The sequence below is a fragment of the Lucilia sericata genome, unplaced genomic scaffold (assembly GCF_015586225.1).
Source record: "Lucilia sericata isolate MDLA Ls3-8-SP2 unplaced genomic scaffold, ASM1558622v1 Contig002168F_arrow, whole genome shotgun sequence".
Lineage (NCBI taxonomy): Eukaryota > Metazoa > Arthropoda > Insecta > Diptera > Calliphoridae > Lucilia > Lucilia sericata.
The window spans coordinates 3,473-24,221 of record NW_023996008.1 but is presented as its reverse complement, the minus strand read 5'-3'; the positions used below and the strand labels follow the sequence as shown (position 1 = coordinate 24,221).

General features: G+C 25.8%; 1 protein-coding gene across 1 annotated transcript in view; it reads right to left on the bottom strand.

Moving 5' to 3' along the window:
* LOC119613536 (pro-interleukin-16-like) overlaps nt 1-18,425 on the bottom strand; it is a 37,370-nt gene extending 18,945 nt beyond the window's left edge. The window contains exon 1 of the mRNA XM_037969558.1: nt 18,155-18,425. The gene's annotated coding sequence lies outside the window, so the exon portion shown is untranslated. The remainder of the gene's footprint in view (nt 1-18,154) is intronic.
* Nucleotides 18,426-20,749: the final 2,324 nt, after the last annotated feature.

Genomic DNA, 20,749 nt, shown 5'->3' with positions numbered 1-20,749 from the left:
AAATCTTAATAATTTACCGACAAAAATAAAATGTTTTATTTCAAATTGCAATATGAATACTCTTAGTAGGTGTTTACTTTCCAATAAGCATTTTGTGAAAAGAAAAACAAATTAATTCAAAGTACATACTTAGAATAAAAATCTTTCCATCCCAGGCACTGAATAGTAGAATAAAGACCTAAAATAATACCCATGATATCCAAATTTACAATGGTTTCCAAATAATATTTAAATAGTATGTGTAATGGGGATCCATACGAGGCTACATAGAGCACCTGTACTGCACCTATATCTCCTCCACCTTATATTCCGTGTTCACTAACCAAGGGAATTATCTTCTCGCCATCTTATTGACAGGTTGACTTCCATTATAGATATCCGATAGTATCAATGCCTATTTATTGCCCTTTTTATACCCTTAGTAGGGATGGTATATTGGGTTTCTCCGGAGTAGTGCTTTTGTTTTATACTGTCCTAAAATACGCTGATGAAATTTGAAATGATCGGGCTTTTGATCCGAGCCCCCATATAAAACACAGCTTTAAAAAAGAATTAGTGTCCACAATTCGCTTAAAAAGAGAACTGTCGCAATGAAAATCAGCATAAAACATTTTATGTAATCGTAAATTCGCCCTCCAAATTTTATGAGGATCGACTCATATGATGGCGTCCTTCCCCCAAGCATATTTCAGAAAAATAGTTTTTTAACAATAAAGTGCTAGAATATATCGGAGGCGAGGTATACATTTATTATGAAAACTAAATTACATTTTACTCTCATAACTGGTGTATGGGGTTATATGGTCGTCCTCGCCCGCCTATAATTTCGTACTTGTTATTTTTATATATCCGATAGTATCTATGCCTATTTAGTATAGCAATGAAATTTGATATTAGTAAATCCCTGACGAGCCAAAACCTCTCTACCAAATTTTATGTGGGTCGGTTCATAATTGACCCTACCCCCATATAAGGTCCCGTTAAAAAAATGACTTTAACGCTCATTACTGGCTTAAAAAAGTATAGCGATGAAATTCGATACACATATGTTTCATGCGAGTCAAAATCTCTCTACCAAGTTTTATGTGTTTCGGTCCATAATTGACCCTACCCCTACATAAGGTCCCATCCATATAAATACTTTAACGCTCATTACTGGCTTACAAGTACGAGTGTAGAGATGAAATTTGAGATAAGTAAATTTCTTACTCGCCAAAAGCTAAGAAACTTTTAAAGAAACGTAAATCTTCCTACCGGAAAGTGTATGAACCAAAATTGGTTTAAAAAAAATTATGAAAAATTTTATAAAAACGGTCAATGATTCACCCTACCTCTCATATAAGATCCTATCAGTAAATTTGATGAGTAATATCACCCTGATGTTTATAGAAAAGCATATTCGGCATAGCCGAATATAGCACTCTTACTTTTTTTTTTGATATTTCAGCTTGTAAGTTAGTAGAGTCATCTTAAGTCCAAAAACTTTTAAAATTCTCTTATTTAGTACTTTATAATGTATAAAATAGCGGAAAAATACTTAAAAATTCGGGATTTTAAAATCCCGAAATTTCCCGGGATTTCATTTTTAAAATCCCGGTTTTTCGGTACTTTCAAATCCCGAAATCCCGGGATTTTCGGGAATCGGGAATTCCCGTTTGGCATCCCTAAACAGAACTAGAAACAGAACTAGAACAGAACTAGAACAGAACTAGAACAGAACTAGAACAGAACTAGAACAGAACTAGAACAGAACTAGAACAGAACTAGAACAAACTAGAACAGAACTAGAATAGAACTAGAACAGAACTAGAACAGAACTAGAACAGAACTAGAACAGAACTAGAACAGAACTAGAACAGAACTAGAACAGAACTAGAAACAGAACTAGAACAGAACTAGACAGAACTAGAACAGACTAGAACAGAACTAGAAACAGAACTAGAACAGAACTAGAACAGAATTAGAACAGAACTAGAACAAGAACTAGAACAGAACTAGAACAGAACTAGAACAGAACTAGAACAGAACTAGAACAGAACTAGAACAGAACTAGAACAGAACTAGAACAGAACTAGAACAACAGAACTAGAACAGAACTAGAACAGAACTAGAACAGAACTAGAACAGAACTAGAACAGAACTAGAACAGAACTAGAACAGAACTAGAACAGAACTAGAACAGAACTAGAACAGAACTAGAACAGAACTAGAACAGAACTAGAACAGAACTAGAACAGAACTAGAACAGAACTAGAACAGAACTAGAACAGAACTAGAACAGAACTAGAACAGAACTAGAACAGAACTAGAACAGAACTAGAACAGACTAGAACTACTAGAACAGAACTAGAACAAGAACAAGAACAAGAACAGAACTAGAACGAACTAGAACAGAACTAGAACAGAACTAGAATAGAACTAGAACAGAACTAGAACAGAACTAGAACAGAACTAGAACTGAACTAGAACTGAACTAGAACTGAACTAGAACTGAACTAGAACTGAACTAGAACTGAACTAGAACTGAACTAGAACTGAACTAGAACTAACTAGAACTGAACTAGACCTCAACTAGAACTGAACTATAACTCAACTAGAACTGAATTAGAATATAAAGCATATAAAAAATCTGAATTGTGTACATTGTTTACATCATGTCAACAATAGGTAAATAATTGAAAAATTTTGCAACTTTTTTTGTTTACCTCATGTAAACAATTGTGTAAAATTTAGGTTTTTTTGCAATTTCTGATAATTTCTTTTAATTTCTAAAGAAATTAACACAAATTCTTGATTATTTTTGTAAAAGGTAAACTATGAAAATTCTTAAGTAATTAAAAAAACATTGAGCAGTTTATTTGATGTTTAATATTTGTGTATTATTTACCATTTAAAATACAAATGTAAATTAACAAAAAATATTTACAATTTATGGTTTTTTTTTCATTTACAACCTTTCACATAATTAAAGTTGTGTGTAATTAATACACAAAAATTCTTTGTTTTAACAACAATAAAATTGCTGCTGCAATGCAAGCAAGCGTTAATGATGAGAGCATAAACCTGGTTTGGGTTCTTAAGTTCTTCCTGGAAATTGCACATTTTTTTGAAAAAGCAAATAAATAAATAAATATTAACCAAGTACCATAAAAAAATTATCTTAAGCAGCCATTAAGTAAATTGTTTAAATACATTTATTCGAACAAGATGTTGGGTAAATTATTTCTCTGTTTTGTTTTTTTTTTTTTTTTTTTTTTTTGCGCAAAAATGTGTTAATAACATAAAAATAAAATTACAAAGTGCGTAACACATTTAATAACCTTTTTTTGCTTTGAAATCAACTTTAACTTCTTTCTTCTTTAAAATGCTAGCAGCAGTAAGAAGTTTGCTGAAAGATTATTATGTAGTATTTCATGGAAAGCTAGTGGATCTGTGATGTGTTTTTTGTGTTATTGACAATTAATGAAGAACGTCTCTGGTTAAATGCGGTAAGTTTTTTTTTTCTTCAAACTTCAAACGTTTAAAAGCCGCCAATATGTTGTTTCCTTTTTTTCTTTTTCGTATTTTTTTTCGCTTAGTCTCTCTATAATTTAGCTCTTTTTCTTAAAAAGAAGGTATTTTAACATTAAATGTACATTTTTAGCTTATTGGTGTTTTATTAAAGTAGTTACAAACTATAAGTTATTTAAGAAAATATTGTTGTTTTTTCAAAATAACTGACATTTTTAAGTATAACAATGTTATTTAATATTGTTTAAGCTTTTAAAAGTTATAAAACGAGGAAAAATGCAATTGTTTACATTGTTTACCCCATGTCAACAATAGGTAAACAAGGTAAAATTTCAATTAAATATATCAAAAATCCAAAAAAATAATTAAAACTTACAAAATTACTAATAACTAGCTATACCCAGTGTGCTTCGCTACCCTCATCGTAATGGAATAAAATAAATATTATTGTAAATGTATATATATCTGCAATATCAAAAAGTCCCCTATTTAAATTTATGTTTATATATTCAATATTTTAGAAAACTCAAAAAGTACCAATGAAGTACGAAAAAGTAACAAAAGACCTCTTTTATTTAATTTCATGTTCCTAAATTCAATATTATAGAAAATTAAAAAAGTACCAGTTGAAGAACGAAAAATTACCAAAGGGTCCCCTTTTATAGATTCTCATTAACTCCGGGCTCCACATGGTTAATTTCATGTTATAAAAAACACAAAAAGTACTTTTTGAAGAACGAAAAATTACCAAAAAGTCCTCTTTTATATGTTCTCACTTACTCCGGGCTCTACGTACTTAATTTCATGTTTCTAGGTTCAATATTATAGAAAATTGAAAAAGTACCTTTTGAAGAACGAAAAAGTGCCGAAAAGTCCCCTTTTATAGGTTATCACTTAATCTTGGCTGTACTTGCTTAATTTCATGTTTCTAGGTTCAATATTATAGAAAATTCAAATAGTACCTTTTGAAGAACGAAAAAGTACCAAAAAGTCCCCTCTTATAGATTCTCATTTACTCCAGGCTCTATATGCTTAATTTCATGCTTCTAGGATCAATATTATAGAAAATTCAAAAAGTACCTTTTGAAGAACGAAAAAGTACCAAAAAGTCCCCTTTTATAGATTCTCATTTACTCCAGGCTCTACATGCTTAATTTCATGCTTCTAGGATCAATATTATAGAAAATTCAAAAAGTACTTTTTGAAGAACGAAAAAGTACCAAAAAGTCCCCTTTTATAGGTCCTCACTTAATTCGGGCTCTACATGTTTAATTTCATGTTTCTAGGTTCAATATTATAGAAAATTCAAAAAGTACCTTTTGAAGAACAAAAAAGTACCAAAAAGTCCCCTTTTATAGTTTCTCACTTAATCCAGGCTCTACATGCATACTTTCATGTTTCTATTTTCAATATTATAGAAAATTCATAAAGTACCTTTTGAAGAACGAAAAAGTACCAAAAAGTCCCCTTTTATAGATTCTCATTTACTACGGGCTCTAAATGCTTATTTTCATGTTTCTAGGTTCAATTTAATAGAAAACTCAAAAAGTACCAGTCGAAGGCCGAAAAAGTACCAAAAAGTCCCCTTTTATAGATTCGCATTTACTCCAGGCTCTACATGCTTAATTTCATGCTTCTAGAATCAATATTATAGAAAATTCAAAAAGTACCAGTCGAAAGACGAAAAAGTACCAAAAAGTCCCCTTTTATAGATTCTCATTTACTAAGGGCTCTACATGCTTAATTTCATGTTTCTAGGTTAAATTTTATAGAAAACTCAAAAAGTACCAGTCGAAAGACGAAAAAGTACCAAATAGTCCCCTTTAATAGATTCTCATTTAATAAGGGCTTTACATGCTTAATTTTATGTTTCTAGGTTAAATTTTATAGAAAACTCAAAAAGTACCAGTCGAAGGACGAAAAAGTACCAAAAAGTCCCCTTTTATAGATTCTCATTTACTAAGGGCTCTATATGCTTAATTTCATGTTTCTAGGTTAAATTTTATAGAAAACTCAAAAAGTACCAGTCGAAGGACGAAAAAGTACCAAAAAGTCCCCTATTATAGATTCTCATTTACTCCGAGCTCTACATGCTTAATTTCATGTTTCTAGGTTTAATTTTAAAGAAAACTCAAAAAAGTACCTGTGTAGAACGAAAAAGTAGCGAAAAGTCCCTTTATTATTAATTTCATGTTTCTATTTCAATATCATAGAAAACTCAAAAAGGACCAGTTGGAGAATGAAAAGTACCAAAAAATATCACTTGATACCGGGGTTCCAAATAACACCCCATTAAGATATTTAGTGTTTCTAAATTTAAAAATTTTATCTAAATTGGATCATTGTGGTTGAATAAAATCAAATTTCCCGTTTTTACCCCTTTTGGTACTTTTTTCCTCCCCATTAACGAAATAAAAATTCTATTCCAAAAAGTTGCAACATCGTAGTGGGAGCCCGTTATTATGTATTCCATATGTATAAGTTAATAAACCAAAAACAATGTTTTATGAAAAAAGTACCAAAAATAGGTACAATTTTAACCCCTTAAACGTCCGAATATCCAAAAAGTACTAAATTCATATTTTTATTTTTTCGTTAAGTTATGAAGGAGTCAAAAATATTTTTTGAATGTGCACTGGTTTAAAAGATACATGGGGTGCGAAAAAAGTACCAAAATACAGTTTTTACCCGTTTATTCCCTAAAGGGGCCGAATTTTAAAAAAGTACAGACACCTGTCCGTTTATTTTTTAAATGAACGGCGATAAGCTTTAAACTGTTTTTGTATCTTTTCTAGTTTAGGAGATATAAGGTTACCGAATTTACCCGTTTTTACCCTTTTTTACCCCCTAAACATTCGAATTTCCAAAAATCCCGTCTTAGTGGATTTATTTGGCGGAAGACCAACCTCCTGTCCAAATTTCAGCTCTTTAGCTTCAACCGTTTAGGCTGTGCGATGATGAATCAGTCAGTGAATCAGTCAGTCAGTCAGTCAGTCAGTAACGTTAGAATTTTATATATATAGATTACATATTGTTTACCTTATGTAAAGAATTGAAATTTAACAAAAGTTTGTTTTAAAAAGTTACAAAACAACGAAAAATGCTTGAAAACCAAACAATTTTAATTGTTTACATTGTTTACCTTATGTCAACAATTGGTAAACAAAGTAAAATTTTCTTTTAATAACTCAACAAGCAAGAAAGCTGTCTAAAACTAACAAAATTATCATTAATTACATAGTTTACATATTGTTTACCTCATGTAAACTACTGAAATTTAACAAATATGTATATGCCTTAAAAAGCTATAAAACGTGGAAAAATGCTTGAAAATTTTAAAATGGTAATTGTTTACATTGTTTACCTTTTGTCAACAACTGAAAAACAAGCTAAAATTTTCTTTTAATAACATATTTTACATATTGTTTACCTCATGTAAACAACTGAAATTTATCAAAAGTTTGCTTTTAAAAGTTATAAAATAAGGAAAAATGCTTGAAAAACTAAAAATTGTAATTGTTTACATTGTTTACCTTATGTCAACAATTGAAAAACAAGCTAAAATGTTCCTTTAATAACTCCGCAAGCAAAAAATTGCTTAAAAGTAACAAAATTACCTTTAATTACATATTTTACATATTGTTTACCTTATGTAAACAATTCAAATTTGACAAAAATTTGCTTTTAAAAGTTATAAAACCAGGAAAAATGTTTGAATTACTAAAAATACAAATTGTTTACATTGTTTACCTCATGTCATTAATAAGTAAACAAGGTAAAATTTCCTTTTAATAACTCAACAAGCAAAAAAAGTGCTTAAAACTAACAAAATTATCATTAATTACATATTTTACATAATGTTTACCTCATGTAAACAATTGAAATTTAACAAAAGTTTGCTTTTAAAAGTCATTAAATAAGGAAAAATACTTGAAAAACTAAAAATTGTAATTGTTTACATTGTTTACCTTATGTCATTAATAAGTAAACAAGGTAAAATATCAATACAAAGCTTTCAAAACCATTAGAAATGTTTAAATGATCTCAAAAACCATTAATTACATATTTTACATATTGTTTACATGATGTAAACAATTACAAATTTCTTAAAATTAGCTTTTAATTGTTAGAAAATCATGTAAAATCTTTATAAAAGTGAAAATTTCAATTCTTTACATTCTTTACCTCATGTCAACAAAAGGTAAATAATGTAAAATTTCAATTTTAAAGCTTCTCAAACCATAAGAAATGTTTAAATTTGATAAAATAACCAATATTTTCATTGTTGTCATATTGTTTACTTTAGGTAAACAATTGAAAATATTGAAAAATTGATTTAGAATTTTATTAAATCGTGTAAAGTATATAAGATTATAAAAATTTAAATTGTTTAGACTAATTTTTTTTAAGTTATGACGTAAATTATAAGTAATTTGGAAAAAACTTAAAAAAAATAACAAATTGTTTACCATACTTCTTTACCACAGAAGCTTTTCATTGAAAACAATTTTAAACTTTCAAGCCCTTAAGCTATTTGCTAAATAATGTTCTAAATAAATTAAGTTTTATTTTTATAAGTTATTAATTAAAATCTTCAAATGTTTAGCATTAGACGAACTTACATCATTTGTTACACAAATTAATTAAAATTAACATAGTTTTTAAAATTGTTTTATTAAAGCATATTATTATTAAGTTATTTTTTTTAAATCCCATGATTTATTGAAAATTAATAAAATTCCCATCAAATTTTAAATTACAAAAAATGTATTACTATATTATACAAAAAAGTAACTTTATAGGCCTTTTACATTATGATCGAAATCAAAATCTTTAAAAGAAAATTATAGAAAAAAAACCCTTAAGCAATTGATTTATAAAAATTCTTTATATTTTGCATAAATAAAAAAGTTAAACGATTAAATATTAAACAATTAATCATAGCAGCTAGCAATAGTTTGTTATTACTAAATATTATAAAAAAAAATTGTAAAAAAAACCATGAAAAATATGATTTAAAAGACAAGTAATTAATCTTTTTCTTTTAAATTTTAAAAGGTTAAACATGCTTTGTGTTAAACCCCAAAAATCATAATTTTAAATATCAATTTTAATTTTTTTTATTTAAATAAATAAAAAAAACTAATAATTTTTATAAATAAAATAAGATTTTTTTTATACATTTCCAGCTTTAATTTCTTTTAATCAAAAGTTAATGAACTTTTAAAGGAATTTCGTTTAAAAACCATTTTTTGCAAATTTCTTTGATTCCCAATTTTTTATTTACAATTTTGCCAAATTTGCACCTCTTCACAATGGGATATGTTTGGTTTAATTTTAGAATTGCTTAAAAAAAAGAAATCACAAATAAATTCTTGCGGTTTTTTTACACTGTTAATCTGCACAAGCTGTAGGGGGTTATGACTTTTTGAGCAGAAACAATTATTTCAAGAAAGATTAAAAGTAAACAAAAAAACAAAAAAAAAAAAAAAAAAAAAATAAAAAAAGAATAAAATAAAAATAATTAAAAAGCAACAATAACTTGAATTGTTTATATGAAGTAAACAACTTCTCCCATCACAAAAAAAAAACAACAGAAACTCTAATTAAATAGCGAAAACTGTTTGATTTTCTTAAAGTTTCTTAAGGAAATTTTGCATTATTTACTAATATTAAGCAATTTTCTTGTATTTAAATGAAAATTTACATTGTTGACATAATGTCAACAATGTAAATTATAAATATTTTTAATAAGCTAAACATTTTAACTAATTTTACAGCTGTTGAAAGTTAATTTCCTTAATATTTTCAATTGTTTACATGATGTAAACGAAATGTCAACAATGTCAATAATTGTAATTTATCATAATTTCAAAATTGTTTATGGTTAATGAAGCTTTGTATTGATATTTTACCTTGTTTACCTATTGTTGACATGAGGTAAATAATGTAAAGAATTAACATTTTTAGTTTTTTTTAAGATTTTACATGATTTTGTAACAATTAAAAGCTAATTTTAAGAAATTTGCCATTGTTTACATCATGTAAACAATATGTAAAGTATGTCAACAATTGTTATTTGAGATAATTTAAACATTTCTAATGACTTAGAAAGCTATGTATTGCTATTTTACCTTGTTTACCTATTTTTGACATAAGGTAAACAATGTAAACAATTAAAATTTTTGGTTTTTCAAGCATTTTTCGTTGTTTTATAGCATTTTAAGGTAATTTTTTGTTATTTTTCAATTGTTTACATGAGGTAAACAATATGTAAATTATGTAATTAATGATAATTTTGTTAGTTTTAAGCAATTTTCTTGCTTGTTGTGTTATTAAAATGAAATTTTAGCTTGTTTTTCAATTGTTGACATAAGGTAAACAATGTAAACAATTAAAATTTTTGGTATTTCAAGCATTTTTCGTCGTTTTATATGTTTTAAAAATTTCAATTGTTGATTTTAAGCTATTAAAAGGAAATTTATACCTTTTTAATGCAATTTTTTTGTTAATTTTCAATTGTTTACATGAGGTAAACAATATGTAAACTATGTAATTAATGATAATTTTGTTACTTTAAAGCGATTTTCTTGCTTGTTGAGTTATTAAAAGGAAATTTTACTTTCTTTACATGAGGTAAACAATGTAAACAATTAAAATTTTTGGTATTTCAAGCATTTTTCGTCGTTTTATATGTTTTAAAAGTAAACTTTTGTTAAATTTCAATTCTTTACATGAAGTAAACAATATGTAAACTATGTAATTAATAATAATTTTGTTAGTTTTAGGCAGTTTTCTTGCTGGTTGAGTTATTAAAAGGAAATTTTACCTTGTTTACTTATAGTTGACATGAGGTAAACAATGTAAACAATTACAATTTTTGTTATTTTAAGTATTTTTCCTGCATTTTATAACTTTTTTTAAGGCTTATTTTTGTTATTTAACAATTGTTTACATGAGTTGTTCTCTATAACTCTCTGTGTTTTCTTAAAGAATATTTTTTTTAAGAAAAAAATCAAACTTAATAATAAATAAAACTTTTTATAGCAAAAATTAAAAATATAAAAAAAAATGTCTATATTTTTTCCAAGATAAAGACAATGGTGAGTGTTTGTAAGGGCAAGAAAACAACAAAAACATCTAGAAAAAAATCCTCCATACTTAAAGCAAACACTCAAACACGAGTAAAACTTAACAACTATAACAAAAACACAGCGAAAGATGCACTTGCAAACAATAGCAACAACAACAAGAAATGAGTAATCAACCACACACGATGAGTAAAGTGCAATAACAACAACAACATACATAAATACAGTTTCTTTATTGCTATGGCAGTCAGTCAGTGTTGCCAAAAAGATGAAAATTTTGTGATATTAAAATGAAGCAGATGTAGGTGTTAACTTTGAAAACAAAAAATTAGGGTACCTCGGGGTCTTTTAAATAAATATTGAGTAAAACAGCAAAACGTTTTTAAAATTTTAATAAATTTTTTTAAAGCATTGCTCTAAATATTTTTATATTTGCCAGCAATAGGAATTTCCCTTAAACTTTTAAGTTTTTTTTTTTACTTTTTTTTTTTTTTTGTAAATTTCATCAAGTGTTGACATTTGCAAATTCTTGTCACATAACGAGACATTTGCTGTTTTGTTTGTATTTATCAATATTTGCTGGTTTAGCATTTTAAATTGGTACAAAATACTTTTTATTTTGTTTTTTAAACTAAAATGTTAATTTTGCAATATCATAAATTTTCTGTTTTTCTTATACTTTTCTTTGTTGCTGTTGTTGTTACTGTTGTTTAAAGTGTTTTAAGAAGTTATTTAAAATTCTAAAAAGGTATTTTTTTGTCTTTGCTATAAACTGCTGATAAGTACGTTTTAAAATGATTATCAATAAAATTGACACAAATTCTTTTGCAACTAAAGTAATCATCGATTTTTTTTTGCTGTTGAAAGAAATTTACTTTTTAAATATTTTAAGAAAATAAAAAGAAAGTTTATATTATTCAGATCAACTTAACATGTTAAGAATAAACATTTAAAGAAATTTCTTTATCAGAAAATAAAAACTCGAAAAAAGTAAAAGTTAAACAGAGAAATTAAAGTAAAATAAACAAAAATCAGTTCAATAAACCATTAACAGCATAAAAACTGTCTAAATAACAATTTTTAACAAAATTAATCGGTTACTTTTTTAAAGTAACCATTTAAAATCTCTTCAAAAATCATAAAAGAACTAAACAACTTCATTAAACAATCACTTTAAAACTTTTTGGTAAAAAATTAAACGATTACTTTTTCAAAAAACCGGTTATTTAAAAAACCGGTTATTTTTCAAAAAACCCGGTTACTTTTAAAAACGCAACACTTAATTAAGTAACTTTCTAAGCAACATTCTAATTTTAAACCTTGCTAGTACAAAAACAATCAATTGTTTTTTTTAAGTAACCGATTACTTTTTCTAAAAGCCGGTTATTTTTCAAAAAACCCGGTTACTTTTCAAAACGCAACACTTTTTAAGTAACATTCTAATTCTAAACCATCATAGCAAAAAAGCAATAAATTGTTTTTTTTAAGTAACAGATTACTTTTTCTAAAAACCGGTTATTTATCAAAAAAACCGATGACTTTTCAAAACTCATCACTTAATTAAGTAAAATTTCAGCTCAAATTAATAAAACAAACGTAAAAATTCATAAAAGTAACAAAAAATTATTCGAGTAATCGGTTACTTTTCTCAAGTAACCATAACATTTCCATTAAAAACCAGAAAATATAACTCCCAAATAATCTCAAAAGTTAAATTAAACTAATTTTAAGGAAAAAAAATAAAAATTTCTTTCATAAGTAACCGGTTACTTTTTCAAAAAATCGGTTACTTACAGAAAATAACCTATAATTTAAATAAGTTACAAACCGCTAATAAGCTACCGAATAAAAAATTAAAAAAATTAAAAAAAAACAATTTTTCAAAAAATTTTTTGGCGAAAAAAGTAACCATTAATAATTTTGTTAAAAAACCTAAAAATCAACCTTACAAAAAAAATTTAAAAAGTTATAATTTCACAAATTTCGAGAAAAAGTAAAAATTTCTCAAAAAACCGGTTACTTTTTTAAATTATAAAACTGTGGAGGGTAATCGGTTACTTTTCTAAAAGTAACCATTAAGAATTTTGTTTAAAAACCGAAAAACAAACTTTACAAATATTTTGAATGCTATTATTTACGAAATTTTTACAAAATTTAACCGAATACTGTTTCAAGTAACCGGTTAGTTTTTGCAGAAAACCCGGTTAGCTTTAAAATTACTCGATTACTTTTGAAAATTTTTGAAATTTTTAACAAAAATCCTAAAAAAATTACGTATTTTTTATTACTTTGAATATTTTGAGACAATATCAAAACGGTTACATTTTTAAATAAACGGTTACTTTTTAAAGTAATCGGCTACTTTTCAGAATTTTGGCAAGTTTTGGATGAAAAAAATGATTGGAAATGAAAAATTAGTTAAATAATCCCAGTTTTTGTTAATTTTAGGCAAAAACTTAATGATTACTTTGGAAAAAGTAATCGGTTACTTTTAGAAAATGTTTGAATTTTGTAACAAAAACTGTATAAAACATTAAATATTGTTATATTTCTATGAATTCTATTATTTTGAGCTTAATACTAAGCGGTTACTTTTTAAAGTAATCGGTTACTTTGGAGAATTTTTATAATTTTTGTATTTATATTGATTACAAATAAATAATTCGATAGCTAGTGCATGTTTACTACTTGAATTTGGTATTATGAGATAAATACTAAGCGGTTACTTTTTAAAGTAACCGATTACTTTCGAGAATTGTTTTTGTTTTTGTATTAAATTTGATTACAATTGAATAATTTAATAGCTAGTACTTGTTTTAGTTAATTTCAGGGAAAAATTATATGGTTACTTTTGAAAAGTAATCGGTTACTTTTGAAAATTTCGTAATTTTCTAACAAAAATCATAAAAAACTTAATAATTCCTGATTCTTAAATGAATTTTGCCATTTGGAGATAAAAACTAAACGTTAACTTAGGTTAATTGAATGGTTACTTAAGAAAAGTAACCGGTTACTTTTGGAAATTTTTGCAATTTTGTAGAAAAAAATCATTAAAAACTTAACAATGAAGTAATTTATTACAATTTTTTACTATTTTAAGGCAAAAATTTAACGGTTACTTTTTAAAAGTAACCATTTTTTCTTGTTTTCTTAATTTCTGTTATATGTACATTATTAAGCAATTAGAGAGCATTGTTCCCTATATTTTTGAAATACCTAATGTAAACGATTATTTTTTTTTTTAGCTCTAGTAGAAAAAAAACCCTCGCCACTTGTTTTGTTACTCAACCACCAAACCACTTGTAGCTTTTACGTTAAAAGTACTTGTTATGCAGTTTTCTTCTTCAATTTTTTTTACACCAATTTTAACATTTATTCCTCAATATTTTATTAAAAAAAAAATCGTTACTTTTTTTTTGGATTTTTGTTTATACAAAAAAACTATAACTGCTTAAAATGTAAATTTGTTTTAGTATTTGTTTGGGGTTTTTTTTTCTCCTGCCATCAACATGGTTGGCTGTCGATACGCCTCAGTAAATACAATGTTGCACAGCAGACCACTTAAAGTGGTGGTAGAAACAACAAAAAATATAAAAGGAAAATAGTATTCGTTAAAAAAAGAAGAACAGAAAGCAAAAAACGGACAGACAGACAGACAGACAGACAGACAGACAGACAGACAGACAGACAGACAGACAGACAGACGGACGGACGGACTTAAATAACTCTATATAAAAATGACCGCTGCTGTATGCAGTATATGAGTATATTACCCCAAAAAAAGCTACTGTTTACTAAACCATAACCGAAATTGAAAAAATCATCTTCTTCCTTAAGTCTTGTCTATGGCCACAAACTAAAAAAGAAACAAATTTTTCAACTACTCGTTACCAAAACCTAAAAGAGTTTAAAAATCCATAAAAAACCACATACGGACGATGTCTAAAAAAAAGTCTTATGCTTAAAGTGTTAATAGTGAAATTGTTATTTCAGAAAAGAATGTGATTTTATTATTTCTACTTATTGTGGTTGTTTTAGTTTTATTACTCGATCTTCTACTTATTGTTGCTGTTAAAAGAAACGACAACGAGTAACCAACAACAAAACCCATCATCACCATATTGCAATCCATCGTCATCGTCATTATATGAATGCAATACAACACATACTTTTATACATTTGTATCTTAAAGATTGAAATGCATTGAAAAAATACTCTTGTTAAAACAAAAACTAAACTTTTTTATGTTTCTGTGTTTAAGTCTGAGAATTCTGAATGAATTTTTTTTTTGCAAAAAACTACAAAAAACAACAACATTTTGTTGCTTTTTAGTCACACTCAACATTCCTGAGAAACAGAAAAACTCCATACAACTAAATCAAACCAAAAAAAAAAAAAAAAAAAAAAAAAGTTATAGAGGAAAAATATAAATTCCATAAAAGGCTTTATATTTTAAAACAAATAACAGTTTGCATATGGTTTAAACAAAAAATTAACAACAACATCAAGAACCTATTAATTCCTTTGTGTTGCCTACTCCTTGAAAAAAGGAAAATTTTTAAAAAATTCCAAAAAACCTAAAAAATTTTAAGAATTTTTACATTAAAATGAGAAACTTTACAATAAAACTCATTTTTAAATCATTTCCCATCAAAAAATAAACGGTTACTTTTAAAAGTAATCGATTACTTTTTAAAAGTAACCGTTTGTTTTAAGGTCTAAAATGTTTAAATATTGCTAGCTATAAATTGTTTCAATATAAATTCCATATTTCCTTTAAGTTTTTTAAAAAAAAAACCAAATGGTTACTTATGAAATTTCTAAAAGTAACCATTTACTTTTACAAAGTAATAAAATTTTATTAAGAAAATTGCTGTAAAACTAAAAATTTCATATTTATTCTTTAGTTTGAGCAAGAAATCTATGAATATATTTGAAATTTGAGCAGTTACTTAAAAAAGTAACCGATTACTTTTAAAAAAATAACCGATTACTTTTGAAAAATGTATAAATGTTTTAACAAAAATGAAATAAAACTGAAGATTATTATTATAACATTTTAATTTAGGCAGTTTAAAGCAAAAAAACTATGGTTACTTTTCAAATTAAAGCGATTACTTTCAAAAAGTAACCGATTACTTTTGAAAAATTTACAAATTTCTAAGGAAAAATGTCATAAAACTCCACAAATTTATTATAACATTTTTATTAAGACAATTTAAGTAAAAATTCCAGAGTTCCTTTTAAAATTAAAGCGATTACTTTGAAAAAGTAACCGATTACTTTTGAAAAAATTACAAAATGGAGAGCAAAAATGTCAAAAAACTCAAGATTTTTATAATTAGTTTTAAATTAAGCAATTTAATTTAAAAAATCCATGGCTACTTTTGAAATCAAAGCGATTACTTTCAAAAACTAACCGATTACTTTTGAAAAATTTACAAATTTATAAGCAAAAATGTCAAAAATCTCATAATTTCGATAATTAGTTTCAAATTTAGCAATTTAAGTCAAAATTTTTATAGTTACTACGGAAATTAAAGTGATTACTTTTAGAAAAGTAACCGATTACTTAAAAAAAAAACATACAAAATTTTAAGCAAATATGTGATAAAACTCAAAAATTTCATAGTCAACATAACATTTAGGCAATTTTAGGCAAAAAATCTATACAATTTTTTTTATATTTAAGAGATTACTTTTAAAAAATAACCAATTACTTCAAATGAACCGATTACTTTTGCAGAATTATGAAAATTTTTAAGTAAACATTTTCTAAAACTCAAAAAGTTCATATTTGTTTAAGAATTTCATTAATTTTAAACATTTTGAGACAAAACTAAACGGTTAAGCATAAATTAAAGCGGTTACTCGTAAAAAGTAACCGATTAACTTTGGAAAATTTTTAATTTTCTTTAAGAAAATTACCATAAAACTGTAAAATATCATATTTAGTCACCATTTTAGGGTCTTTAAGGTAAACAACTAAATGGTTACTTTTGAAATAAAAACGGTTACTTTTTTAGAAACTTAAAATTTGGTTCACAAATTCCTTTTAAACTAATTACCTCCAGGAAATTAATAAATTTCTTAATAAATTTTAAATTTTACACTAATTTCACTAAAAATCTAAATGGTTACTTATAAAAGTAACCGTTTATTTAATAAAGATGTTTATGTTTATTAACGAAATCTATTTTATCTTGTAGTTTTTATATTTTTATCCGCTAAACTTTAGTTTGATAACAATTTGAATCAAAAGCAACCGATTATTTTTTTATTAAGTTTAACTTTTGCTGAGTTTTCCGGCTATTTTCCGTATTACTTATGATTTTTGTGTTATTTAAGTTGTCAATTGGTTACTTTTTCGAGTAACCATTACCAAAAACTTGTTAAAAGCATTTCTGAGTGAATATTATTTAATTTCATTCCATTTAAAATAAGTTTTTAACTAAAATATTTCAAGAAAAAATTATTTTTATTAAAAATTTTTATCAAAATTCAAAACTTTTTCGAGTAACCATTTGCAAAATGTAAGAAAAAATATTGTTTTAAGAAGTTTTAATTACTTCAAAGTACTTTTAAAGATGTTATAACTGTTTATTGAGGTTTAAAGTTTCGTTTGGCCAGATTTTTCACAAAAAGTAACCGGTTACTTTTTCAAGTAACCATTTCCAAAAACTGCTTAAAAGCATGTCAGTGTTAATTTTATTTCATAACAAACAATTTAAAATAAGTTTTCACTAAAATTTTTTAAGACTAAAGTATTTTTATTAAAATTTTTTATCAAAATTCAAAACTTTTTCGAGTAACCATTAGCTAAAGCTGAGAAAAAGTACTATTTTATTAAGTTTTTATTATTTCAAAGAACTTTTAAGGGAGTTCTTATTGTTTATTAGGGCCTAAAGTTTAGTTTAGATTGATTTTAGCATAAAGTAACCGGTTACTTTTTCAAGTAACCGTTTGCAAAAAGTTAGAAAAATGCATTTTTAACATAATAGAAGTCAAGGAAAATTCTTTTTTGCTCCTAAAGTTGCAAATTTTAAGCAAAAATTTTTAAAAATTTTAACAAAATTTTAAGAAAATTTCAATCAAATTTTTTTTTTATAAAAAACTTATTAATTTTGAAGATTTAAAGAAAAATTTAAAACTTTTAATTTATTTGCAAATTTTTTTTTGCTACAATTATTCTTTCTTTTCGGTAGTTATTGATTAACATTTTTAATTTGTTTTATGTTTTTTTAAAAGTTTCAAAAAACTTTTACTTTTGTCTCATAAATCATTTAAAAAACTAAAATTTTTTGCTAATTTTTTTAACATTTCACTTTTAATTTTTTGTTTTGATCAAAAATTTGCATGTTTTTTTTCTTCTTAAAACTCCCCCTCTTTGTAGTTAATTTTAATTAAAAGAAGAAATTTTTGTTTCTCTATTAATGATGAAATTTTAATAGAATATTTTTAATATTTACACAGTATTATTTTTTTTATTAATTTTTAATTAACATAATTTTTTAATATTTTATTATAATAAAAATTTTATTATTTTTTTTTACCTTAAAATTTAAATATTTGCAAAAATTAATCCACATCAAGTTGAAAAATAACAAAAAACGTAGAGATTAACAAAGAAGTCGAAAACTTTACAAAAATAAATTTCACTTTTTTAGGAAATTTTAAACAAAAGAAATTTTTTATTAAATATTTTTTGTTTTTATTTAAAAAATTTGCATAATTTTTGCTTGTTTTTTACACAAAACAATAAATGATTAAAGATTTATTTTTATATTATTAATAACACTTATAACAAAAGAATTTCTTGCACCACAATTTTTTCTTAAATTTTATTTTTTTTTTTAAATTTTTCACGTTTTTTTTTTTAATTTATAACTTAATAAAATTTAACTTTAAGTTTTTTTATTTAATACTTTAAAAAAAAGTTCGTTTTTTTCTTATTTTATTTTAGTCTTTTTTCAGCTTTTAACCGAGCCGCGTTTTCTACCCAACAACCTTTTAAAGCGATCACTAAATTAAGACTGTTTGTTGGTCTGATCAACACAGGCCTTCGAAATGAATTTAACAAGCAGGTTTTTTTTTCCAACAACATTTTTTTGCCAACAATAAAACTACACACTTTTGGAACAACAATAACAAAAAAGAGCCAATTAAGTTAAACAAACTCCGCTCTCTAACAGAGAGACAAAAAGAAAGAGAGAGAGAGAGAACACCACCACCAATAAGTGATAATGAGTAATCAAGTGATAAACGGAACAACATGGAAATTGAAACAGCTGTACAACTTCAATTAGATTTTAAGCAATGAATCATGCTATAAATAAGTATTATTAATACATTTTTAAAAAATCTTAAAGTTTCAATTTAAAGAAAATTTATTAATTATAGAAAAATCTGAAATACTGCTTTTAAATAAAGAAAAACTGATTTAAACCTGGCTTAATTTAAGCTTAAAATTAATAATTCTCTTTAATTAAAAACAGAATGAAAAAAGAGATCACCAAACACCACACTCTTCCCCTCTTAACTAAGTACACTAACAAATTACAAGTACATACATGTCTAACATGGATGGGAAATTCAGTACTATTTCACAACGAAAAAGACTATACAAAAGACTAGGCTATAGTCTGGACTATAGTGTAGTCTATACCCTGGACTATAATCTAGTCTATAGACTGGTCTATGACCTAGTCGAAAGACTGGACTATGGCCTAGTGTATAGTCTGGACCATAGTCAAGTCTATAGTCTAATCTCTAGTTTAGAATATGATCAAGTCTACAGTCTAGTCTATGGTCTAGACTATAGACCAGGCTATAGTCTAATCTATAGTCTAGTCAATGATCAAGTCTACAGCCTAGTCTATAGCCTAGTCTATGCTCTAGTCTATAGTCTCGTCTATACTTTAGTCTATAGTCTAGTATATTGTCTAGTTTATGGTCTAGTCTATAGTCTAGTATATGGTCTAGTCTATAGTCTAGTATATGGTCTAGTCTGTAGTCTAGTCTATAGTCTAGCCTATAGTCTGGTCTATAGTCTAATCTATAGTCTAGTCTATACTTTATTTTATAGTGTAGTCTATAGTCTAACCTATAGTCTAGTCTATAGTCTAATCTTTAGTCCAGTCTATAGTCTAATTTATAGTCTAGTCTCTAGTCTAATCTATAGTCGAGTCTATAGTCTAATCTATAGTCTATAATATAATCTATAGTCTAGTCTAATTTATAGTCTAGTCTATAGTATAATTTGTAGTCGAATCTATAGTCTAATCTGCAGTCTAGTCTATAGTCTAATCTATAGTCTAATTTACAGTCTAATTTATAGTCTAGTCTAGTCTATAGTCTAATCTACAGTCTAATCTATAGTCTAATCTATAGTCTAGTCTATAGTCTAGTCTATAGTCTAATCTATAGTCTAGTCTATAGTCTAATCTATAGTCTAGTCTATAGTCTAATCTATAGTCTAATCTATAGTCTAATCTATAGTCTAGTCTATAGTCTAATCTATAGTCTAGTCTATAGTCTAATCTATAGTCTAATCTATAGTCTAATCTATAGTCGAGTCTATAGTCTAGTCTATAGTCTAATTTATAGTCTAGTCTAGTCTATAGTCTAATCTATAGTTTAGTCTGTAGCCTAATTTATAGTCTAGTCTATAGTCTAATTTATAGTCGAATCTATAGTCTAATCTATAGTATAATCTATAGTCTAGTCTATAGTCTAATCTATAGTCTAATTTATATTCTAGTCTATAGTCTAGTCTATAGTCTAATTTATAGTCTAGTCTATAGTCTAGTCTATAGTCTAGTCTATAGTCTAGTCTATAGTCTAGTCTATAGTCTAGTCTATAGTCTAGTCTATAGTCTAGTCTATAGTCTAGTCTATAGTCTAGTCTAGTCTATAGTCTAGTCTATAGTCTAGTCTATAGTCTAATTTATAGTCTAGTCTATAGTCTAGTTTATAGTCTAGTCTATAGTCTAGTCTATAGTCTAGTCTATAGTCTAGTCTATAGTCTAGTCTATAGTCTTGTCTATAGTCTAGTCTATAGTCTAGTCTAGTCTATAGTCTAGTCTATAGTCTAGTCTATAGTCTAGTCTATAGTCTAGTCTATAGTCTAGTCTATAGTCTAGTCTATA